Source organism: Lepisosteus oculatus, chromosome 2 (genome assembly GCF_040954835.1).
Source record: "Lepisosteus oculatus isolate fLepOcu1 chromosome 2, fLepOcu1.hap2, whole genome shotgun sequence".
NCBI classification, from domain to species: domain Eukaryota; kingdom Metazoa; phylum Chordata; class Actinopteri; order Semionotiformes; family Lepisosteidae; genus Lepisosteus; species Lepisosteus oculatus.
The window spans coordinates 58,513,035-58,539,004 of record NC_090697.1 but is presented as its reverse complement, the minus strand read 5'-3'; the positions used below and the strand labels follow the sequence as shown (position 1 = coordinate 58,539,004).

The 25,970-nt window shown below is 39.2% G+C and overlaps 1 protein-coding gene across 3 annotated transcripts in view; it reads left to right on the top strand.

Annotated features, from left to right (window-relative positions):
• The first annotated feature begins 4,198 nt into the window (after nucleotides 1–4,198).
• ncoa1 (nuclear receptor coactivator 1) overlaps nucleotides 4,199–25,970 on the top strand; it is a 72,831-nt gene continuing 51,059 nt past the window's right edge. For 2 of the 3 annotated variants that reach the window (XM_015344848.2, XM_015344822.2), the window contains exon 1: nucleotides 4,199–4,631. The gene's annotated coding sequence lies outside the window, so the exon portion shown is untranslated. Of the gene's footprint in view, nucleotides 4,632–5,157; nucleotides 5,236–25,970 lie in introns of those variants that run through there. The other variant, XM_015344831.2, reaches the window with a different exon arrangement.

The following is a 25,970-nucleotide window of genomic DNA, read 5'->3' as shown; positions in this document are numbered from 1 at the left end:
ACTGCTCATGTACGTAAATATAGTCCCCCTAATACCTATTCATTTATCCATTTATGTATTACATAGTGTTGTTGTGATTTAATGTACTTCATATTATTTTATGTGACTTTTATGTTTTAATTGTGCGTTTTGTACATTTATGGGAGAAACCAAAGGCAAATTTCCACAGTAGTGGACAATAAAGTACCTATCTAAGTAAACACACAACAACTCAGGATGATTCAAGAGCCCTGTGGGTGCTGAGAGAAAGTGTATCTGTTAAAACATATCTGAGCATCTGGATAAGCAGTCCAGAAACTCAGTGATTTTTAATGAATTAAGCAGACCACGACTGAGAGGAGACCAAACAGCACCACAACTTCTGAGGCTGGAATTTCCAGAAGATGACCAGCATCTTATGTGACAATGTGCTATGCTTAAATAGATGACATAACTTTTTTAAAAAGAGAAGAAGGATATGTACTGTAGCAGAAAAGAGTCAGTGACAACTTTACAACACAGTTCTACTACATTGTCTTTAAGGAACCAACATCTGCCTTACACTGGGCACTGAAGGGACACTAAGTCAAAGTTTAAGGAAATATTCAGGAAAGATACAGTTTTTTTATTTATTTTTAGAAGCACTAATTAATCTGCACTTTGTTTTTCTTGATGAAAATTTATGAAATTCTTACTGTTGATTAATTGCAAGCATTCTTATTAGAGGCCAAACAATTCCACTATTTTATTATCAGTTTAGAGGACAGGCTAACCTGTGGAAGATTAGTCCTTTTATGAAACCAGACCTACTTTCTCTTAAACATTTAGGTACACTTCTGACTGCATTGTTGTAGTTAATGTTAGGGATCTGATGACAGAGGTTGGATGTAATTTGTTGGGCTCTAAGACCTCATTACAGTTCAAAATATAGTTTTTTTGTGTTGTGTTCTGTCATTAACACTCATCTTTGCAATTATTGCATATTTCTCTGCTACTAGATTGTTCATGAAAAATTAAAGAAGTCAAATGACCTTTGTCAGTATTCCCTGACCAGTGGGAGTATGTTATTATTTAACTTTGAAAAAATACTTGTATTTAAGCTGTTGCCACAAAACCACTTTTTGTAACAACAGGATGTAATGGTAAATACACAAGATAAAGGATGAATGTTGTGGTTAAATGATTTGTTTTCCAAAAAAGAGTGCAATGTTAACCATATAATCCTCAAATAGGAATAACGTACAATGGGTGAAATGTATATGCTGTGTAGGTGTTATCAGATGAAGGCTGTTTTTGTTAGCTCTATATGGACTATACTGTATATCTTTCTGTTCCACATGGCTTGTTTATTTAATGAAATGTGATGCATGAATGGTGCCAGACAGGCAGATGGACAAATGTGTCAGTTTGAATGAGTAATCGGCAAACAGGCAGCCTTGTCAGTTTTCAGGTCAGAGTGAATGACAAAGAGAGTGAATATCAGGGTAAGATAAGATCATTTTTATTGGCCATATACAATTTCTTGTATTAGGAATTTGTCTTTTCACATACCCCAACTTGCTCTCCACGAGAGACACAGACAGGGGGTCTGAGCACAGGGTCAGCCATTTAATACAGCACCCCTGGAGCGGTTGTGGTTAAGGGCCTTGTTCAGGGGACCAATGGAGTAGGAGTCCTCTGCTGGCCGTGCGATTCAAACCGGTGGCCTTCCAGCCACAGGCGCAGATCCTTAGCCACCGCACCGCCCCTTTACTTTAAAATAAATTCTGACACACCAGAAAAGCTACACTAAGTGGTTTTACATTTGACCAGTCCTTAACATGCATAAAAGAACATCAAAGAACATTCACTATTGTTTAAACACAACATTTTCTGACACCTTTTTAAAATGACAGCACCCTCAAGTTTTGTCCTTTGCTTTCTTTTAGCACTTGTTCACACACTAAATTGTACCCGTTTTGACTAATCGAGAGTTAACTAAATGAACAGCTGTTTATAAAAAAGTCTGTGGTTTTATAACTGCCAAATACAGGAAACAGTATAAAAACAAGTAACCAGGGACAATCAAGATCTGCTCCTGTGCCAAGAAAAATGAAGATTTCATTGTGTGATAATAATGCTGCTATCTGTACGTGTGAATAATACTGTGAAGGCATATATGTACTGTAATTGATATAATTAGATAGGTAGGGTTGGTCGCCTTTTCAGGCCATAAAGGTCCATGGGGAAATAGGAGGGGCAAGGGCCACCATTTTTCTCAACCATCCGACACTGGAGGTGGAGGTGATGTGGTCAGTTTCACGCTCTGGCTGGCCTATTACCCCCGGATGGATTAACCCCTGGTACTCATTTGGAGTGGAACTGGGAGCTGTCTGGAAGGAATTAGAGCAAGCTACATCGCTTGCCCCTACCTGGGATTGAACCCAGGACCAGTCAGGAGCAAAACGCCCTTGCCGTCTGAGCTACCACGGCTCCAAATTGATATAATTACATGTATGTAACTGATACATATCAATTAATGATATGTAAAATACATATAGAAACGAAATACTTTCAAAGCTATCTAGTTAAAGAAAATGAATTTAGTAAACTTTAAGCACAGGTAAAAATGATATTAGAAATGTCAAGAGAGCACTAGAACAACATGCCTCAGACTGAGGAAAGACAAGGTTCTACATTAAACAATATTTGCATAGAAGAAGTCGGTGTGCCACTGGTATTATGGTTAAGGATCTGCGCCTGTGACCGGAAGGTTGCCGGTTCAAATCCCGCGGCCGGCAGAGGAATCCTACTCCGTTGGGCCCCTGAGCAAGGCCCTTAACCCTAACTGCTCCAGGGGCGCCGTACAATGGCAGACCCTGCGCTCTGACCCCAAGCTTCTCTCCCTGTCTCTGTGTCTGTGTCTCCATAGAGAAAAGCTGGGGTATGCGAAAAGACGCATTCCTAATGCAAGAAATTGTGTAGGGCTAATAAAGAAACATTAGAAGCACAAATAATAAACAAATCTCCTGATGAGATTCAAGCAACAGTACAAAGAGATATTATTTGTAGGTCATTAGCAGAACCTTTCCAACAGTTCACTCAAAACAGGAGTGATACCCATTGAAAGGAAAGTTGTTGAACAAAGTAATTGTAGACCAATAATTCTGTTATCTGTCATTTTGTTACATGCAATTAATTATAACTAATTGTATTCCGGGGAACAGTCAGCTTGGATTGAGAAAAGGTAAGGTTTTGGTTAACTTATTTATAAGAGTTGACACAACACCAATAATTGATACACAAATAGATTATAGAGTTTCAGAAGGCTTTTTACACAGCTGTAGACATTCAATGAAGATGATGTGATACTTTTATTTATTTTTTTTACTATTTATTTTTTAGATTAAGAACTGCTGTGTGGATCAAAAGACAAAGACTATGGATAAGGAGTGAAAACTCAAATTGTGGCGATGTAATTGGAGAAGGGTCAAAGAGATACTATTCCTGATTTAATATGAGCAGTTTAGATTCTGGTATAGTTAGTAAACTAGTCAAGCGTTACATAGACCAAAACAGGGGGATATGCTAATACTGGAAAAGTTGCAAAGGAAATTCAAAAAAGGTTGAGATAGACTTTAAGACTGGACAGACATCTGGTTAATGTCAATTAATTTAGGTAAGTGTTGGGTGTTATGTTAAGGTAGCAAAAACAAACTACAAATACAAACATGGCACTTGAAGTTGCTACATGCTAAAACGTTACAGATGTTCATGTGAATATATCCTTTTCACCTTCTTGAATCAGTATGGGGAAGCAATACAAAAAAGGCAAAAACGATGTTGGGATATATAGTCAAAAGGTAGGATTTCAATCAAATGTCAAAATTGTACAATGCACTTGTATGAATGCATTGAATATTGTGTTCAGTGTTGGTCATCCAACACAGAAAAGATACTGCTGTATTCAAAATCTTCAAAAGCATGAATAAAGATATTCTTATGTTATTTTATGTGATTTATTTTTAGATTTTGTTAAAATGCAAATGGACATTGTTATCTGTTCTTTTCAGAGACGTTTTACTCTGAGATTGCAACAAACCAAAGAGAGAAAGCTCGTGAAAGTGTATCTATTCTGCTAACTGGAAGAACTGACTTGGTGCTTTAACTGACGCTCTATCAGTGAAAGTTACTCTTTCTCACTCTGCTCGTCCAGGACCTCCTGCTTGTGCGAAAGACTGCCTCGTCCCCGCCTCAGCGCGCAGTGGGCGTGCGCGGCCTTGTCCTGTTTGTTGTTGTTTGTGTGGAGGGTGAAAATGGCGGAGGGGAGAGACCCAAGTGAGAATTAAAAAAAATATATATATGACTAGTCCCAACAACGAAATTACAAACTGAATGCAACACTCGTTTCTTTTTAACGAAAAGCTAACGCCGAGTCCAAAGTCCTTGCGTAACACACTACCGTGCAGAGGAGAAAGACTGGCTCCTGGAAGCAACTGATCGCTGAAGGCGAGATGGATTTTGGAAAGCGGATTTTGAATTAGCAGTTCAAGTTTGCGAAACAGCTTCTGGTGAAAACGCAAAGGACTGTTTACCCGTCGGAGCATTCGCAGATCCGTGCATGAGGGTCTCGGGAGGTACAAGAGAACCGCAGTAGCAGACGGACGGATCAGGTAAGACGGGCGCAGCGCTCCGGTGTCCCGTGCGTTTTGACAGAACAGCTGTCATCGAGCCTCTGCCCCTGAGCCCAGGCAGACACCATGCCGGATTGGGTCGGGGAATAATCAAATAATCAACACGTGTATGTCCCCTTTCTGTGTGTTTTGTCACTGGAGGTGACGAATCTCTGCAAGACCGCTGCTACAACATGATATTTAAAAAACACACTTTCGAGAGAGAGAGAAAAACAGGTTTTATATTTCAGTGGCAGGGATTTTGCTTTTATTAGTTCTTCCGAGTTTTGAGAAATGAAACAGCATGTATTTAAAAGTGTCCTATTTGTGTTTTACGGAGGTTGGGAGGATCTTACTTTTAGAATGCATATCTAACTCCAGCTTTTCGTGAGTGGTGACAATGTAGAAGGAAATAATCGGCGGCAGTATAGCGTGTTGCTTAATGGGGAAATGTTATATAATAACTACAAGCCGCAGGCGCACAAGAAAGCGCACTGTACTGTGTGCCGAGCCCTGTATTGCAGCTCGTACAGTAGGTAAAAATACTATTTAGGACGCTATGCGTTGACTTCCTACTACAGGACTCGTAACTGGATTTGTTACTGTAAGTTGCCGTGGACGTTTTAGGGGGGAAAATAAGGGGAATAGTTTCAATTCCGAGTAACATTTCTCAACGTCCCGAAAAACGCATGTTACCAAATGTATTAAGGTAAAGTTGAATGTAAAGCAGAACATCGATATATGTTTAAAGTAGTGGGAAGGCAGCCGTATAAACATACTGTATTTGAAGTCAGGTCATTGAGCGGCGTGTTGCAGTCATCGCCAGTGCATAATGCGATGATCATTTTAACTTTAACAAAAACCGACCAAGGTTGTAATGGAAGTAGATTTTGCATTATTTTGTAGGCCATCGACAGTACACACTATACCGACAGTATGCTAGCACGCCTAAATTTAATTTTGAAGCTTGATATTTAACTTATCGTTTTGTAACGCTTTGGGATTTTAAAGGGGGTTAAGTGCGTAATATGATAGTTATTTCCGAATATGTCAAAGCCTTTTAATTTCTTAGCATTGTAGCAAGATAATGGGAATGTTGAAGTTTTGCAGGCTTGCTCTTAATATTACTAGTCATTTTGTACCCGATTGACTTCAGCATGACGTAAATTCTGCTAGAGATTGCCGGCGTTTATCGATAAGATGTATTATTTTGATAAAAAACAACTACAAAAACAAGAAAACATTTTTAATTTGGAAGATTTCATATGCCTGGTTTAAGCATTGAAAGAACAACGATCGCACCTGCAAGCACAGCACAGTACAGTAGTTGTTAATAAGGATTTATTTTGGAGGGGGGGGGGGGGGGTAATTTTTGTATTATTTTGTATTATTTGTATAACCTTTTCGTTTGTCTCCTAGTAACTTTTTTTTAATGCCAGGGTGCTTATTTGGTTTCTAGCGTCTTAAATCTCAGCGTCCTTGTGTGGTCTTTCTAAACGGTTTTGGCGCTGGGCATTGGTCCTTTGCAAACAATGTTTTTCACTTTTTGTGGAGAAGCTCCGCGATGAGCAGATAGATTTTCTGCAGATAGTGCCTCCCGCTTCTGTAATTGGGTTTAATGGAACTCTTCCGAATGCATCAGTCACGGGAAGCCCCCGTGTACTCCGTTGGTTTCGTGTGCGGTGGGTAACTGTGTCAGAGTTGACATTGTTCTGTGGAGAAGGGGAAGGTGTGGTTTAGTGGACTGCTGGCGGCACGGTATCGCATTGGTAACGTTGCTGCCTTGCAGCGCCGGGGGCTCTGTATTGAATTCCTGGAGTGCTGTCTGCGTGGAGTTTGTACGTTCTCCCTGGGCTCATGTGGCTTTTCGACCCCCCCCCCCCCAACCCTGTACTGGATAAATTGATTAGAAAACGGATGGATATAACATTGGAACACTGCTCTCCAGTTTGTATGGCAGATTTATTTTATTGTTTAGTCTACTTCTTAGTGCATTTCTGTGTTTCAGGCACTCTTTTTATTCTGCAGTTACAATACAAAGTAATGAGGGTTCTGTGTTATTAAAGAATTTAACTTTAAATACTGGTACATTCTGTTGGGTTTATAGACTTGGGATGAAAGGTACTTTAATATGTAATAAAGCAATAGGGCAGGAAAATTCTTTTGATTATCAGAATCATTTTTAATTCAATTTTTATTTGTGGCATTATTCACAGCCTTTTTATTGTGTATCTGCATTTTATTATATAACCAGTCTCAAATGAAACTGCTATGGTTATTTACTTTGTGCTTCATCCCTATTGTAATAGTAATTGCATTTTACTTAATTTCGTATTCAGTCCTTACCCTCCTTCTAGAGAGAGTATTTTTTGCTCTTTCTGTTCTATTCATCAGTGAGAGCATATACAGTATATGGTGGCTGAAATCTTTTTTATACTCTCCCGTCAAGCCAATCTAAAAACATTTCATTTATGTTAAGGTAAGGTAACGTTAGAGGCTAACACAGCAATTTAATGAGAACAGGTTGGTCTTCTTTTTTATCTACAGTAGGTACACTGTAGTGTGTCTATTTTGTTTAGGGTCATTATCCCATTATATAATTTTAAACAAACCTTTCACCTTCATTTTGTCTTCCCAGCGGTATTGCATGACACTGAAGAGCGGAGTGAAATTATTTCTCTTTAAATGTGCCTAGATTGTGCACTGGCAAGGATTTATTTGACTAGTTCTGTGTTTTCTGGTAGGCATTGTCCAGTATTTTGGCAACCTGTAACAGGCAATTTGTTGAAAATATTAATTTCCATGTGCACAATCTTTGTGGTCTTGTGCCCATTCTAGGTGTTTATTGTTATGAGCTTTTTTGAGTTGATTTACTCCTACTCTACCCTTTTCAGGTTAGCCTGTTTGAAAGGACCGTACAGTCAGATTTGCACACGTCTTTCATTACTCAGCTCAGGTTCTGACATTTCTTGACTTATCTGATTCTGAGATAGAAGTAAGTCTGTCTGATATGTGTACATGCTAATGAAAAACATCAGCAGGAAATGCAGCTGTTTTGTACCATTAAGTCCATCCTTTATCAGAAAGCCACTTATTCTTTGTCACAATGACCTGGAGACTACACTGTGAGCAGTGGGATCAAGGCAGGACATCTTTGACTGAATAGCAGTCCACTGCAGGGCACAAACAGAACATAGTGACAGAATTGTCACATAGTGACAATTTAAGGACAAACAGTAGGTTAACCTTTCCTGCATTTTCTTTGGTAATGAGAACACCGGGAAAGCCTACTTTACTGTAGGGAGAATACGGAAAAAGAGCACCTAAAAATCTTCCCAGCCCGGAAATGAACCCCAGTTCAACTTCTTCAAATATGATGTTGAGTAGTTGTTGTGTTTGCAGAACATGTTAGAGCTCTTGTACCTGTTTTGCACATCTGACAGTCTCCACTTTGGATTGGAGGGAGTGCTTTTAGTGTTCCAGGGAGGTTTTGCATGAAAGGCTGCCATTTTGGGCTGCTGAGGTGCTGGGTGATTATGAACAGGTATGTGCTGGTGACTTGGATACACCTGGGCATTCTTCATTAAGTGCAAGGCACGCAGGAAGAAGAAGGTGGAATTCCACTTGAGGTTGAGCTGTTTGTAAAGACTGGTGTGGAATTAGCCATGCCCCATCATGAGGCTGTGACTCATCCCTCTGTGTATTTTCCCAAGCTGGCAAGCAGTCCAGGCCACAGTGTTTCGGGAGAACACACTTCCCTTCTCACATGGTAGAGCAGGCTTTGGTCAAGGATACTTAGTTATAGCAATCATTGGAGCCCATAACAGGATTGGCCTTTCTCTAGACTTTTACACACCACCTAATTGATTACGGGGGGGCGTGGCTAATTCACATCCGCTTTTCCAGACTCCCCCACATGGACACGCCTCCTGCGTAGGCAAGTGTGTGACACCCCCTTTCTGGGGAGTGTTGTTTGTTTCGGAGTGAGTGGATTTTGAGTTTGAGATAATATTCACACACATAATAATTAATAATTGCTTACACTTATATTACTCTTTTCTGGACACTCCACTCAAAGCGCTTTACAGGTAATGGGGACTCCCCTCCACCACCACCAATGGGCAGCATCCACCTTGATGATGCGACGGCAGCCATAGTGCACCAGAACTACACATCAGATATCAGTGGGGAGGAGAGCAGAGTAATGTAGACAATTCATAGATGGGGATTATTAGGAAGCCATGATTGGTAAGGGCCAATGGGAAATTTGGCCAGGACACCGGGCCTACTCTTTACGAGAAACGCCCTGGGATTTTTAATGACCACAGAGAGTCAGGACCTCGGTTGTCTCAACTGTATAGTGTCCTGTTTACAGTATAGTGTCCCCGTCACTATACTGGGGCATTAGGACCCACATGTACCACTGGGTGAGCGCCCCCTGCTGGCCCCACTAAAACCTTAGTTTTTCCCAGGAGGTCTCATATCCAGGTACTGACCAGGTTCACACCCGCTTAGCTTCAGTGGGTTGCCAGTTGTGAGTTGGCTGCTGGCCATATCACATAGAAGCAACATGTTTAAATCACACCGCAACAATGCTTTGGTTGGGTCAAAGCAAGAAGGAAAGCACTGTGGCTGGCAGGAATGTGACAGTAATATGCCACTTGGTCATTTCATGACCACCAGTCCACCATCACTAGGCTCCAGCAGTGCTAGCAACTCACAGGAAACTCTCTTGGTTGACTCAGGTTTGGTGAATACATGCAGCAATTGGAGGGAACATTTGAGAGATCGGTTTCACACAGTAGCATCTTCGGCTCAATTGAGTGTTGTGGGTGACCCTTGAACTAAATTTAAGCCATCAAATGAATCTTATGAAATGAAGCTGCCAGTCTGATTCAGGCATCACAAGACAGGAGGTAACTAGGTTGTGTGACTAAAGTTTGCATCTCAACATAGACAGCCACAGTAGGTATTGCATGTAGTGGTGTTCCGTGTCTCATGCGGAGATGTTAAGCACATTTTCGTGAAGAAACCATGAAAGATTCACTAAGCTCTGTATAAGGGAACCATCCCCACAAAGCAAAGTTCAGTCCAGACTTTTCTGGATTGAACCACTGTAGATCTGTGTTGGAACCCAATGGAGCCCCTATGGGACAACCTGCAAAAAAACAGCAAACATAAAATAAAACAACCAGTGTGTGATTTTGGAGATTCAGTGAAGGAATATCTGCCTGGTAGTCTGTACTGGGCACATCAGGTATTAATTACTTACAGGCATCTGACATGAATGCTTTATGATGTAACCCACATTACATGTGACTTTCAAATTTTCTTGTATCTTCTGTGCAACTATTTAAAAAGTTGAAACACACAATTAACCCATTTATCTTTTATCTTTTATCTTGTCTTTAATGTTTTTTTTTAGAATTTCTTTTTTGGGTAAATGCATTACTGAAGTGTGTACTTGGGGTATAAACATTCTGGTCACATTGCATGATTTATTTCCTGCCTCTCTTCTTACTTTTAGCCCTGTAACACAAAGGCTGCTGCAATATGAGAAATTAATTGTGAAAATAATTTAAAAAAGGCTTCAGTTTTGGATGTTTGAGGAGTAGACTTTGGATTTGGTCTAAGTGGTAGATTGATTATGTCAGAACAGAAACTGACTTATATCTTCACTCGAAAAGAGGATATTTTTCTGCTTGTGAAATATAGATACTATGCCGTGAACACTTGATTAGAAATGGCAAAGCAAATGTGTGGTTTTGTCTTTGAGAATTTCCAGTTCTTTGTCGAACTATGGATTAGACTGTAAATTGTGGATATATGTTTAAGGAAATGCTGGCTCAAAGTATACTTGTGTGTTGGGAACCATTATTTCAGTCCATGTTATAGCAGCATATTAAGGTTAGTATTTTATTTACAGTTGAAGGTACAGGCTAACCAACAAGATAAAACTGAAAGACCTTTAAAGGGGAACTGCAATGCTATTTTCATATTTTGCGGTTAGAAATAATTAGCACTGATGCATTTCAAACCACAATAAAAGTAAAATGTACACGGTAACTTGTGAAACCTGCAATTTACTGTATATCACAAAATAGATCACATTTTCCCATATGCGCAGAATACGTAGTGTGATTCAGATCAAGGCAAACAAACGTCCGTTGAGGTTACACTGTAAACCAGCAGGCTTGTGAATGCATCTCTTTTAATTCAATAGAAATATTGCTTTTTGATTTCAAGGTGGTTTTGCCAACAAATATTACTTACTTGTTAACTCTGCATGCAGATCACGTTACGACTACAGTACCTGCAGTGAAATGACTGCTTTACATCGTGGGCTTATTCGCTCCTACATCACATTAGTCATTACAGGGACTAGTGAGCAGGAAGGGACAGACCTGTCACAATTCATGGGAACTTGAATGCGAGTTTGCAACCACATGGTGACTTACAGGACTTTCACAAAGACGATTTTGTGCTCTATTCGAAATTTGTAATTTTTTTTCTATAACGTTAATGAATTTATTTTGTTCCCGAGATTTATTAACCGGTCTGAGAAATTGGGACTGCAGTTCCCCTTTAAACATGAAAGAAATAACCATTCACAGACATGCCACCTTCTGAAGTCAGGAGGCCTGCCTTTGTCTGTTTTTTCCTGCCTTTCACAAATGTTCAGGTACAGCCGAAATCTCTTCATGTCCCTGCTGTTTTCCAATGTCCAGTTTTGTCTTTGTAATGGAGCTTATTGTGTGCACACTCAGGGATGAAATTGTTTTTTAGAGGAGGGCTAGAACCAAGGTTACATTGTAGATATAATTTGTGGGAGAAATTCACAGGCCTACAATGATGTGTTATGCCTCTACAAATGTTTATGAGGCTTCCGGCATTCTCTCTTCCAGTCTTGATTTTGGTCTTGTCTTAGATGACCCAGGAAGGAATTTTCTTTCTTTTCTCTCCCATCCCTCATGACCCTGTAGTTTCAATTGTAATATGTTAAGACACAGGGGGAGTTTAGCTAATCACTTTGTACTTGCATTCGTTCCCCCATCTTTGGTTGAGTTAAGTGCAGGTCAGATATGAAGCGAGACAGCTGCCTTAAATCTCTATCCGCTCCACTTCTGCCGGATGTCCAAAGCCTGTTCATTATCATCCCTTGTTCCTCAGCCCCGCTCGAGGCTCACTTGCCTTTGGACGGAACTGCTCAAAACTCCTTTGTGTAGACATCACCTGTGGTTTCTCAGCTATCAGTTGCTTTCTTCTCTGTCCTTGACTCTCAGGGGGGTAGTGTGGTGTGCTTGTTTCTCCTGCAAACTGGAGCCACCTACTGTATCTCTAGCCATAAGAGAGAAATGCCACCATGCAGTCCATGTCTACAGTGTCTCCATGTCTACAACTGGACCAGTCCAAGCCAGCTTGAGTATGGTTTAAGGTTGTACCTGTATCTTTTGTTTTGGTGCAGCTCTCTCTGCATGGTCTGGCCTTCAGTTTGTAAGTTTATTGTACATACATGGGTGTCACTGTAAACTTCCTATATATCTAGTACAAGGACAAGTAAAGTTCATCTGTGAATTGTAGGTCACTGGATATACAGTGCCTTGCGAAAGTATTCGGCCCCCTTGAACTTTTCAACCTTTTGCCACATTTCAGGCTTCAAACATAAAGATATAAATTTTTTATTTTATGTGAAGAATCACCAACAAGTGGGACACAATTGTGAAGTGGAACGAAATCTATTGGATTTTTGAAACTTTTTTAACTAATAAAAAAATGAAAAGTGGGGCGTGCAAAATTATTCGGCCCCTTTACTTTCAGTGCAGCAAACTCACTCCAGAAGTTCAGCGAGGATCTCTGAATGATCCAATGTTGTCCTAAATGACTGATGGTAATAAATAGAATCCACCTGTGTGTAATCAAGTCTCTGTATAAATGCACCTGCTCTGTGATAGTCTCAAGGTTCTGTTGAAAGCGCAGAGAGCATCATGAAGACCAAGGAACACACCAGGCAGGTCCGTAATACTGTTGTGGAGAAGTTTAAAGCCGGATTTGGATACAAAAAGATTTCCCAAGCTTCAAACATCCCAAGGAGCACTGTGCAAGCGATCATCTTGAAATGGAAGGAGTATCAGACCACTGCAAATCTACCAAGACCTGGCCGTCCCTTTAAACTTTCAGCTCAGACAAGGAGAAGACTGATCAGAGATGCAGCCAAGAGGCCCATGATCACTCTGGATGAACTGCAGAGAACTACAGCTGAGGTGGGAGAGTCTGTCCATAGGACAACAATCAGTCTTACACTGCACAAATCTGGCCTTTATGGAAGAGTGGCAAGAAGAAAGCCATTTCTCAAAGATATCCATAAAAAGTCTCGTCTAAAGTTTGCCACAAGCCACCTGGGAGACACCCCAAACATGTGGAAGAAGGTGCTCTGGTCAGATGAAACCAAAATCGAACTTTTTGGCCACAATGCAAAATGATATGTTTGGCGTAAAAGCAACACAGCTCATCACCCTCAACACACCATCCCCACTGTCAAACATGGTGGTGGCAGCATCATGGTTTGGGCCTGCTTTTCTTCAGCAGGGACAGGGAAGATGGTTAAAATTGAGGGGAAGATGGATGCAGCCAAATACAGGACCATTCTGGATGAAAACCTGTTGGAGTCTGCAAAAGACCTGAAACTGGGACGGAGATTTATCTTCCAACAAGACAATGATCCCAAACATACAGCAAAATCTACAAAGGAATAGTTCACAAATAAACGTATCCAGGTGTTTGAATGGCCAAGTCAAAGTCCAGACCTGAATCCAATCGAGAATCTGTGGAAAGAGCTGAAAACTGCTGTTCACAAACGCTCTCCATCCAACCTCACTGAGCTCGAGCTGTTTTGCAAGGAAGAATGGGCAAGAATTTCAGTCTCTCGATGTGCAAAACTGATAGAGACATACCCCAAGCGACTTGCAGCTGTAATCGCAGCAAAAGGTGGCTCTACAAAGTATTAACGCAAGGGGGCCGAATAATTTTGCACGCCCCACTTTTCATTTTTTTATTAGTTAAAAAAGTTTCAAAAATCCAATAGATTTCGTTCCACTTCACAATTGTGTCCCACTTGTTGGTGATTCTTCACATAAAATAAAAAATTTATATCTTTATGTTTGAAGCCTGAAATGTGGCAAAAGGTTGAAAAGTTCAAGGGGGCTGAATACTTTCGCAAGGCACTGTATGAAACACCTACTGGACCTACCGTCTGGTAAACGGTACCAAAGCATTCGGTCCAAGTCCAACAGACTACGGAACAACTTCTAACTCCAGGCAGTAAGACTGCTAAACAGCCAACCTGCAGCTCCTTTAGCAAATCACCTGTAATGGCTACATGGACCCACAGTTTTTAATGTATTCAGCATAACTGCACTACTTGTATATACTGCATACACCATGGACACATAGCAGCTCTATTCATATTGAGTTTTATTCAATTTCTATTACATCTATTATTATGTAACCTTATTTTGTAACCTCACTTTTGTGATTCTTGTGATTTTTGTGAGCTCGCAGAAAAGGCATTTCATTGCCAGCAACTACTGCTGCACGCTGTATTGTTGTGCATTTGATAAATAAACTTTGATTTGATTTGATTTTGATAAGACTGTCTGCTATGAAAATTCTTATTAATATTAACAACAACAATAATAATATAAAGAGTATCAGGAATAAAGTCAATTCCAAATACATTCTCTGACTTGGAATTAAGGACAAGATTAAATGACCCACTTTTGTGTTAAAACACGCTTGACTGGTTTTGAAGATGAATACATTTATGTGCATATTAGACACTTGAAGATATTCTAAAATAGCCGCTAACTTGCAGTACGCGTAACTAATTAAGGTGATTTGGCCTTGCTTTATACGGGATGTTCATACAATTTTAATGTGATCTCAAGACATAAAAAGTAGACATGCAATTGTTAAACAATTAGTTGCTGTTTTAATGAAAGAAGCTGGCTGGATCAAACCTCTGCACTTAAGTAAGTCTTCTCGACTAAAAAAAATAAATGTTCAAAGTGGTGTGAATGATGAAAAGTTGTTAGTCTGCACTGGATACTTTTCCTTACATTGTACGCTTACTCTCTGTTTGTTCAAATAATTCACGTTTAAGGGTTTTCTTTTAGAAATATAAACATTGACACACCTCTAGTCACTTTAAAATGTTGTAGAGATTTTTATTCTCTGCAATGAAAAATAATATCTAGTTAAACAAGAGCAGAAGGGCAGGAAGGGATTAAGTAAAAACTTATTTTTAAACTAAGCAGAATTATAAACCCAATGCCCAATGAGTTTCCATTGTGGAGAATGAAACCACCTCGGTCAGACAAATTCAGTAACAAATCTCATGACTATAATTTACAGTTTTGCAGGTGGGAAACAAGTTGGACTTAATCCTGGAGTAGTTTGAATTCCAAGAGAGGTTAAAAAAGACAGGGAATTATAACCACATCGTCTTAAATCCCTCAAACCTGTTTCAATTGGTGCAGCTCGGCTACTCTGCAGTGAGATACTGTACAGTAGTTGAAAAGGTTCTCTGACGTCACTGAGATACCTTTCAATATTTCAATAGGTCACACCTGTGCACTATGGCTACTTGGTGAAACTCAACAGTGGTATCTGGAAAGGCATGAATGCAAAGGACAAATTGAGTCCTAGTACCTAGTACTGTCTCACAACTGGACAAAGAAATAAAAAATCCATTAAAGACACTGCCATGACTTCGATAATAACAGTGAAGATTAATACCATATTTGCAAGTGTGTTGTAGACAGCTTTTTTGTAGAATATATTGACTAAAAAAGACAAGTTTAGTGTTAATTTTTGAAGTTACAGTGCGGTGTTAAAAGTTATAATAGTTTGTCTGTTTTTTTCTGTGCTATGTCAGCTGTAAGTATTTTTAAATTATTTAATGCAAACCTGTCTTTAATGGGCCATGATGCATTGACCAGCCTGATCTTAAAACTCTCCGTTACAGAAAGACAAGTTTAATTTGTTAATTTTAAGTTTAGTTTAATTTTAGGTTGTCCCTCTTCATCTTAAACAGTAGTAGTTCAGGTGAGTAGATGTGTCAGCATGCGTAGGCTGCAAAGGAACAAGTAATAGGTTTATTCCATGCTGAAAAAAATACGAAATAAAACTTTTTTTCAGCATCTTAAACAGTAGTTGCTTAGTTTCTTAGTTAGTTAGGTATTGCTCTGATCCAGTTTTCCAGAGTTATCACATGGTCATTATAAGTCTATTGTGTGTCTCAGAAACTGCCTTACGTCTAAAGAGGGTGGAGAGAAGCTCATTTGAAAGTCTTGAAGTAAAACAAACACTCACTTAGCTAACACCCAATTAGCTATTTAGTCTAGTACTATGCCCTGAAAACATATTGCTTAGTAAAAAGGCACTAAATTAACTCTGTTCATAGTCATTAAAAGTAATGAGGTATGGGAGGAATGAGGTAGGAGGAAACTGAATTCAGAGAGAACATGCAAACTCCACACAGACAGGCCCTCAAGGGGCCCCAGAAGCAGCCCCAGCATCCCAGAGCTCTGAGGCAGTCAGGCTAATCACTATGCCACCATGTTGGCCTGCGATAGTTAGCTTGTTACTATGAGTTAAAGTGTCTGGTTTTGCATTCTAATGCTGTAAAATCACATGGATAATGCAGCTGATCTAAGATGTTTCACCTGTAGAGAAGAAAATATCTTTCAACCATCATGACTCCAAGATGCATTATTGTTTCTTTGCGAACTTCTGCTTCTACCCTTGGCTGTAAAGAACACACTGTCTCAACAGCACGGCCTGGATCTGTTTTGCTGACTATTTCACTCCAGGTTGCTGTGAACCCGGAAGCTGAAAATCCTACTAATCGATTGTGTGGGGGAAGCTCTCAGCCGAGCTGAGAGAGCTGCACATTTCTGCTGCTGAGAGCAGTGTGCTCAGCTGGGCTGCTTCAGCCGTCAGAGGGCTGACCTACATTTTCATCTCCCTGGAAAAAAACTGGCTTGTGCAGCAGACTGTGAGGGTGTGTGTGTGGGGGGGGGGGGGTGGAGGCAGGGAGGGAGTCTAAGAGGGCCGATGTCACTGTGTTCACTCCCAGCTCAGCTGTGAAAGCATGCAATCCCTCTCCTCTGGGCACTTGTTTTCTTTCAGGACACCCGCAGAACAGTATTTACAGTAGCTCTAGTCTTACACTCATTTTCTTGGCAATGTTTATGTGGGAATTCTACAACAGACATAGGTAAGCCTAAAAAAGAGGTGGTCAACTAACTGTTGTTGATAAAATTAGGAGCTGTCATTATCAATAATTGCTTGAAACATTTAAAACAAGTTCCACATTCTCTTTCGCAAGAGGATATTGCTTTTGAGCCTGTTCCAGGTAGTGTATCTGTAGTATATTTTTCACATGCTTTGCACTAGAAATGCGTGGACCTTATGCCTTTCCTACACCACTGTCAACAATGCAAAGGTTATTCCATTTATTACAGAGGCACAAGGTTGTAGATTTAAAAACGGTATTCGGGAGCTTTGAAGTGACTTCGTCATCTGGTGATTAAACTTACTGTCAAGGATCTAATAGAATGCTTTAAAGGAGCAGTAAACATATTATTAATTTCTGTGAATCTCATCACATTCAATAACTTTAGGTTCATGGTGGCCCAGAGCCTGTTCCAAGAAGCACTGGGCACCAGGTGGGTACACCATGGACACAATGCCAGTCCTTCACCGGCTCCTTTCTTTATATTTCGTAAATAAAAGTTCATCATCGAGTAAGGCGCAAAGGTTTACAAGACAGCCAAAAAAAACAAGCAAGTAGCAGGTAGTATAACTAAGGTGGAATCCAACAAGAATGTCAGTGTCTCTTCTAACACTGCAGCTCCTAATTCACCTTGCAGTGGATGGATTGCTGGTAATAAAACACTAAAATCACAGGGGATCAAAATTGCCTGTTTAAGAATTTTAAGGCATTTCTTGGAATTTGCAGCTACTGAAATTTGGAGGCACTATTTTTCTTAACTCATCTTTGTTAGATTTCTTTTGTAATTAATTATTCAGTCAATAACAGCATAAATATATCGCATCATAAGGTCGCAGAACATTTTAATTTACAAATATTTAAAAGCAGCATGTAATAGAACTCAAGCTCTGATAAGCAGGACAGAACTGCCTTTTCTAAAACAGTAAGTAAAAAGTGAAAAAATGAATGTCTAACTGCAACATTGAACCCTCACATCTCACTGAAATGAAATAGAACCAGATCATCTGTAAATGAAAAATAAGTCCTTGTCAGCAGTAGAAATACACAGACGTGCAGCACATTCCTACCAGAATGTACACTGCCTCCATTTCATGAACTGAGATGCACACAGATATGTATTTAAAAGTAAGATACAGTAAGTAAGGAAATGATCAATGTTATCCTTTATTTCGAGTCAAAGATCTGTAGTTTTTCATTTTTTCCTAAATAGTACTTGTGTGGGTTGAGGAGTTTTCTGTCAAAAAAGAGATGCACTTTAGTTTACATTTCTGTGATGTAAAAACAAATTAAAGGACAGAATTAGATCAATTTTCTAACCGTTTTATCCAGTACAGGTTCAAGGGGAAACAAGTAACGGGAGCAAGATGCACCATGGATGTGTAGGACACACACACAGAGAAACATGCACATGCACTCACCAGGGCCAGTTAACCTACCAGTATGTCTTTGGACTGTGAGAGAAAACCCATACTAACACAGGCAAAACGTGCGAACTCTACTAACTGTAGATAGCAAATCAGGTCCAGAATTGAACCCAGGGCCCCAGCGCTGTGTGGCAGCAATGCTAACTACTGCGCTGCCATCTAACCCCCACTTGCAAAGGCAGATTAACTTTACAGATTATTTTAACACTTTAAAGGATGACTTTCACTTTTTGTTATTAACCTTATTCATATGAAGTAGTACAGTAGGGCGTGCAGCCACACCTCAATTAAATGAACACAAGCAATTGTTTCATCAGTTTTTTTCAGCACAAGCAATTTGTTCGTGCAGCAAAATTAGCAGCATGAATATGCAGCTGAATCATTCAAATGTGATCTAACATAATGTACATCATGGGTGTTGACAGTTGACGGGTATTCAGAAAACTATATTGTAGCCAACTGCTGGAATTTGGAAGTGGGCACACATCTGCTGTATTTTTTTGTTTTTCAGTCACATACCTTATCCATTTATGCTCATCAGCATAAAACCAATACTTAAAACTTTATCACGCATAACGCTGATATTTAATACCACTCTTTTGCAAGCCTGTTATTTTGTGCTTAGGCTTCCTTTAAATACTTGCTGTAGATGTTTTCTGTTACCACAACACTACCCACACAAAAGGAGGTTCAGAGCTTCAGCATGACTTCCCTTGACTCTGCATTCAAGTATTCAGTTATCTCTTTTTATTGGACCCTGTGTTGCCTTGATGTCTAGATTTAGCAGACAATATAAAACATGGTCTTTCCCCCTTGATATTTATGATGTTAGTTTACATTCTCCTTGCTTACGTGGGAGGCCATGCGTTTACTTACAGTAAATTTAATTTGCCAAGGCTCTGCGCAGATTTGGATCTGGGCCAGCGTCTTCAGATTCACACAGCACGGACAGCGATTTTAAAAAGGGCTTGAAGAAGGCTGGCTTGTTTGGATTTTTGGTTTTCTTTCCCACCATTTCCAGGTGCCTCTACAGTGAAGTCATAGGTAATGGGTGTCACATTTCACTTTATCATACCTCTGCTAAATATTTGCAAATAATCACACTTTAAAATTTAGAGATTTCCTAACCCTAATGTCTTTGTAGTTGAGTGAGGGGGATATGGTTACTTCATGAATTCTGTTGCAACAGACAAAACCGTTTCTGGAAAAGATTTTAGTAATGACACATTATCCATTTTATTTAATTTGTTGCATCTCCTTAAATACTATAGTGCATACAGTAGGAAATGTACTGGTTTCTCTGCTTTTGTAAAAATGAATGAGCTATGAATAGCTCACTGGTTAGTATGGCAACCCTGTCGGAAAAGATATTGTGAGTCTTTACTGGAATTAGAAGAGTGCCCTTTTCTGCATCTGCTGCCAAGGGATTCTGAAGGACAGATGTCTCGGCTCTTTCGATTGGACTGTGGAGAGAGTGCAGAAAACATGCAGCAGTTCCACCTTTTAGGCACAAAACTTGCTGCGCCTTTTTTTTGTTGCCTGTTAGAGCAGCTTTTTACAGTTAGGAGAGATGTAAACCTTGTGCTGGTGTAGTATCCTGAAGCAGTTTTTTTTTGTTGTATTTCGGGCTTCATTCTGTATTCAATCATGCTGTGATAACCGGATTCTGTTGGCAAAGCAATACAGTAATTTACTTCCCCCTCCTAGGTAGAAATCTCTTTGAAGTGGTTAAAGCCCTGACACGTAGAGTGAAGTAGGAAATTCAAGTGATAGATTTGTTGTGAGATATGACTTGTATATTCTTGAGTGTATAAAATGCATGCAGATGGCTGTTTTTCCTGTTCTAAGCAAGAACAGGAAAATCAACAGTTGGTCAGAAGCTGCAGTTTTGCCATTGTGTTTTTATTATCAACTTTCCATCATTTCGGTAATTGCTGACAGGACCACTCATGATTTTACATGCACGTCCCACACGTTGTGTTGCAGTATTATTGTAATTCAGAAATTTAAAAAAAGAGAATGCATTAACCTAAAGCTAATGAACTGCGAGGCTTTTGTTCAACAGACGTCCACAAGAAACAAACAAATGAAAGACTTCAATAATGTTTTTCTGCTAAAATTAAAATCCTACTGCCGGACCCTACTTTCAAAAGAAACCCTACTTTTCTTTTTGGATTGCCTTTCTGTTGTGGGTTTGCAGTCACTCTGAGGTGCCTTGGAGTTGTTTAATGATTACTTCCTTTTGTAAAGGATATGGTATGTCCCATCATCTCCTCTTACACATTTTGTAATGTATTACTTAGGGTGTTTCCCGGATCTGGTCCTTGAAAACCCAGGTCTTCATGTTTCCAGGTGAACATCTTAGTTTGGCTCATCAAGCTTTTAATTGAACTATCTGCTTGTATTTTTATAGCTGTTGTAATTCCTATGCACCACTAAGCACACTTATTACAGGTGTTTTACAGTGTCGTTTCCGCCTGTAACTTTTATTTCATCAAGGATCAGAGCCATTTAGAAAGCCATAGAAGAGCAACTATTTTTAAACCAAGTTGAAAATGATTTCTGCTCACTTTATTTCTTGGAAACTTAAAGGAGATTGTTTGTGAGACTAAGTCCCGAAAAACCATTAAAAATCAATCGGTTGATTCGATTAATGGTTCAATAAGCTTAATTAAGAGCTTAAAGAAATGTCCTACACTGACAGGCTAAAAGAACCAAACCTTTTCAGTCTTGAACAGAGAAAAATACAAGGGGCTCTGAATAAAGTTGGATCGCAAATTGATTAAAATCAGCTCAGTGGACTTCTTAAGAATCACCGGTGAAGCCCGAACCAGTGGACGCAAGTGGAAACTATGTAGAAATGTGGGTTGTAATGCTGTGGTTGAAGCTATACCCTGGTTTCTGTTCTAGAAACAGCTGGCTGTGATCCTGTGATCAATAAGCTTATTAGCTTCTAAATGCTTTGCCTACATGAGCCAAATGGCTTATGTTCTTGCATTCTGGCTCCGTTGGAATGAAAGCTTGCAGAAACAAGGATTGGGAAACACTAATTTAGAACAATTAAATATTCCTTTTCAAAATGCTATTGTTCTCTAGTATTTCCTAGCATGGGGATTATGTTTGTTTGTGTCTGTGTGTTCCTTGCGATGGACTGGTATATTCAGAGTATGTCCTGCTTTGTGCCTGTTGCTTGTTAGAATTGATTCCAGTTCCTCTGTGACCCTGTGTTAGATACAAAAAATGGATGGAAGGTGTTTGCTACATAATCCTTGGAACGCTTTGATTCAGGGCAGATTTTTAAAAACACACCAAACCTCAAAGAAATCAATGCATCCATTGAACTTTAAACCTAATTTGTTCATGGAACTTCATCAAGAAAATCAACAGTTTCTGCATTTTGGAGGCGGAAGAGTAGTCATGTTTTGCAGTACTGTTCAAGTTTTCATATGTCCTAATTTAGGCCCTGGTTCATGGGGCTTGTAGATGGAATTTCTGCTGCTGACAACATTTAAATGAAAGAATTAAACAGAAAGACAAGAAATAAAAACAGAAATTATATAGAAGTCAGGAGCAAATCAAGTGTGTATTGGTTTGCTTTAATGGCTGGTGAATCAGCCTGTACAGCTGCAAAGACAAAATTACATTTGTAACTAAGGTAAATTGCCACAGAAAACAACAGAAATATTTTGTTGTCCAAACATTTGCTTGACAGTTTTGATAAGTGAGAGTGATGGAGTGCAAATGTACAAGGAAAACAGGCCGATTTGTTGCAGTGTTGCACTTCAGAATGAAAAAAAATAAGCACTATACATCTCAAAGTGTCCTACAGTATAGATTCTTATTTTTGATTCCATTTGCTGTATGTTTTGCATGTGGATGTGCATTTTAGATAACCACTGTTATGTGGGAAGCGATGGGTCAGCATTCACATCATGTCTTCCATCAATAGCCAGCATACCTGGGGAAGTGAATGATCTGACTAACAGACTAAGAGAAGCTTCAGGAGAGGTGTCTCGGAGAATCCTAGTCCGAGCCCCAAAGCCACAACAGTAATTCTAATATCTCATGAGAACCTTTACAACAAGCACCTGACAACCATACCAGAAGAGATTGTACCAGTATTGGTTTAGACAACGTAAAACCACATGCAAACTGTAAACACCAAGAGAAAACCACTTTGGTACTAAAAAATATGTCTAATGTTTCAGTGTTGTTCTGAAGTCTTTTAGACATTGACATGAAACAAAGCTTGTAATGCTTTGTCTAAAAACAACCAACCTTTGAGCTCATCAGTAGATGGAGTTGCTACTGCTGACAAGAAATTAAATAGAAATAAATAAGGAACAAATCAAGTGTGTATTGGTTTGCTTTAACAGCTGGTGAATCAGCCTATCCAGGCTATCCAGTTACAAAGGCTCAATTAAATTTGTAACTGAGGTAAATTACCAGGGGAAAAAAAAACAACAAAAATGTTTTGTGTCCATTCATGTGCTTAACAGTTTTGATAAGTGAGAGTGATTCAGTACAAAATTACAAGTAAAACAGGCTTTTTTTGTTGCAGTGCTGTTCTTTCGAATGGAAATAAAATAAGCACTACACATTCCAAAGTGTCCTACAGTATAGATTCTTATTTTTGATTCCATTTACTGTATGTTTTGGCTATGGATTACTATAGTAGCAGGCTTGTTGCAAATAAAGAATATTTTTTTGTTCACTGCTTTTCATTGGATATTCACAAAAAGTGCACTGAAATGTCAGCGTTTTACGTGTTCTTTGTGATCCTAACTGAGAAGAAGAAACTTTTTGCGATTGTATGCATTCCTACTTTTACGGACCAAAGAGAACATCCATTTGGTTAGGTTTGAAATGGAGCAACCCGAGGTACAGTCTGTTATGCAGGATGTTCTAAAACACAGGATTGTATGTGAAATAATACCTTGGTGCCCCAGATGTTCAGTTATTTTCAAGGCGGTCAACAACCCCTTTCGGTAAGGGCCACTTACCCTTACCGAACAACCGGTAAGGGCCACTAACTTATTGGAAAGGCCACTTTCGGTAAGACTGTGCTCAAACGGTGCTGTCCAAGGTCCTGGTTTTCGGTTCTTGGAAAGTCTTCTACCTTTTCAAGGAAGCAGGTGAACCATACATTGATTCAGTATAAAGTGTTTGGGGAAAAAAACAAAGAAACAAGCATTTTTCTTGAATTTTCTTGTCAACAACAATGAAGAAAATGCAGGACAAGCAAAGAAGAAGTGAAGTGCACTCAGCCATATGTCATAAAGATGGAGTGATAAGTGGCTGTTAAGTTAAAAACACGTTTTTCCAATTGGTAAAGAAGCATGATTGGCGTACTGCTGTTTTCGTAGCTCAAAACAGTGTGGTTTATATTTTTTTTATCAAATTGCTGTAATGCATAAAACTAGTTATGTTTTATGGCATCCTTTTTACAGAGACTGCACCACTTCCGACATACTATCTTGCTGTGAAGTTGCTAAACTACTTTAATGAGCCACAAACACTCCATTTGGCATGAAATATCACCAACATGCTGTATGAATTAGGCTTCTGCAAAATAATGTGTTTGCCTTTTTGGGAGCATTATTGCATGGACTCGAATCCTTCTCCAAACGCATTTCTTTCTGTCCATCGTGTTTCCTCAGCATCTGTCATCTCTTGTGTCAGATTACCTATTATTTTTCATTATAAGCACTTTAAAACACTTTGAAATTAAGATTTCGGTATAGTTTTTCCAGCATTGCATGCTGCATACTCTGTATATTTACTGTGTCCACTTACTGTGGAAGACTGAGTCAAAAGGTCAAGACAATGGCTATGCACGGGAAAGGTTTTCTGTACGCACCTAAGACCTCTGTCTGAGGTGCAAACTAAAGCCTGTGATTCCTCACACCCATTCAACCAGAGAGAAATAAAACAGATTGTAGGATGCCAAATGGGATCTTCCTGTCCTGTTTGTTTGACTTCTGACACTGCCCCTTTCCCTGTATGTTCCTTTGATATGTTAAAGTCTTGCCTACTTTTAATGTATCAAAAAGAAAGTGTAACTTCAGTCCAGTGAGCATGTTTTGAGTGCTAGGGGAAACCCTTTCTCTGTGATGTGCTCCCTTTCAGCTGATTGTATTTAAGAACTCTGTTTGACAATCTCCCAACCTGAGTGAAGACTGAGTTTTTTTCGACATACTATAGTCAGTATTTATATCTATGCTACTTTACTGTGGAGAAGACTACAGGCTGTGTAGACACAACTATCAGTATGCTTTCATGGCACAAGTGTTTGTGGAGCTTAAAGTATTCAGAATATTAGAAGTTAGTATTTATATTTCAAATTATCTGTTTACATCCATTCGAATTTCTTATTCCAAATTTGCATGAAATGAAATATCCATTTAACCTGCTGAGGCAACATGCATTAGAGAACAAGACTAGTGGTTTTCCAGTTTGTTTTTGTAATGTTTATTTGTGGTGTTCATTAAATATTTAACAATTGCTAGCATACTGCTCATATGATGACTTTGGTTCTGCGATTTTGCAAGTATCTCCAGTACTACCTCTGGTACTGTATATCTTTCCATCACCTTTTTTAAAAAGCAAACTACAATAGCCTTTTTAATCTAGTTGTTTTACCACATCCATTTCCTTCACAATCCTCACCAAAGCTGCAGTGTCATCATCAGACCCAAGGCAGTTCATTGCATTGTGCGTTGTGGAACCTGTGCATTTAGGTCTCTCGTCTCAGGCTCTTGCTGACTCTGCATTTTATGGCTTCAGCCTCATATCGAGAATAAAAGATTTACATGGCTTTGATTACCTCTGATATTCTGAAAACTAGTGCTGGGTCCTTTCCTCACTATTTAAAATCTTGAGAGTAAGAAAATTCCCTTTTATTTTCCAAAGAAACTGCATTTATAGAAGGATACTGTATATATGGAATACTTTTGGGCATTTAAATGTACTATGTATTGTCTTGATTAAATTAGATAAGCTCATTATCAGTATTTACACTATATACTTACACTATGTTGCAAGCAATGCATCGATACTAGTAGCCTTTCATGAGTAAAAAATAGGCAGTCATTAGACCTTGTATTTAAATTGATAAAATAGTCTGTGATCAAATATAGCACTTGGTGATAGCTTGCCTGATATATACAGTATATATAATGCTACAGTAGTTAACATTTCATATTAATACATAAGTGCTTAATTTAGAATTTAGAATTTGTATTATATACCCCATTCTTTTTTTTCATAATTATTTCCAGAAACTGTTTTGCAAACCTTCTTCCTCTAACCTGAACAAGGACTAACCAAGGGTTAGGTTATAGGCTAAAAGAACAGACAGGGCTCATTTAAGATTCCCTGGTAAGAAACAACTCAAGCTGACCTTAAATGTAGAGCTAGGAAAGGTACATTTCTTATGTCAAATATGGGGAAGTGAAGTCCCCAATAATACAAAAATGTACTATTTCCTCTGAACGTGGGTGTTTTGTGTCTCTTTGTGTGAGAAATTATTATAAAATGTAGCCTGATCTTGCCAGCTGTCAGTAACCAAGCAAGGTTGGTCTGATCAGTACTGGGATGAGACACCTCCAAGGAAGAAGA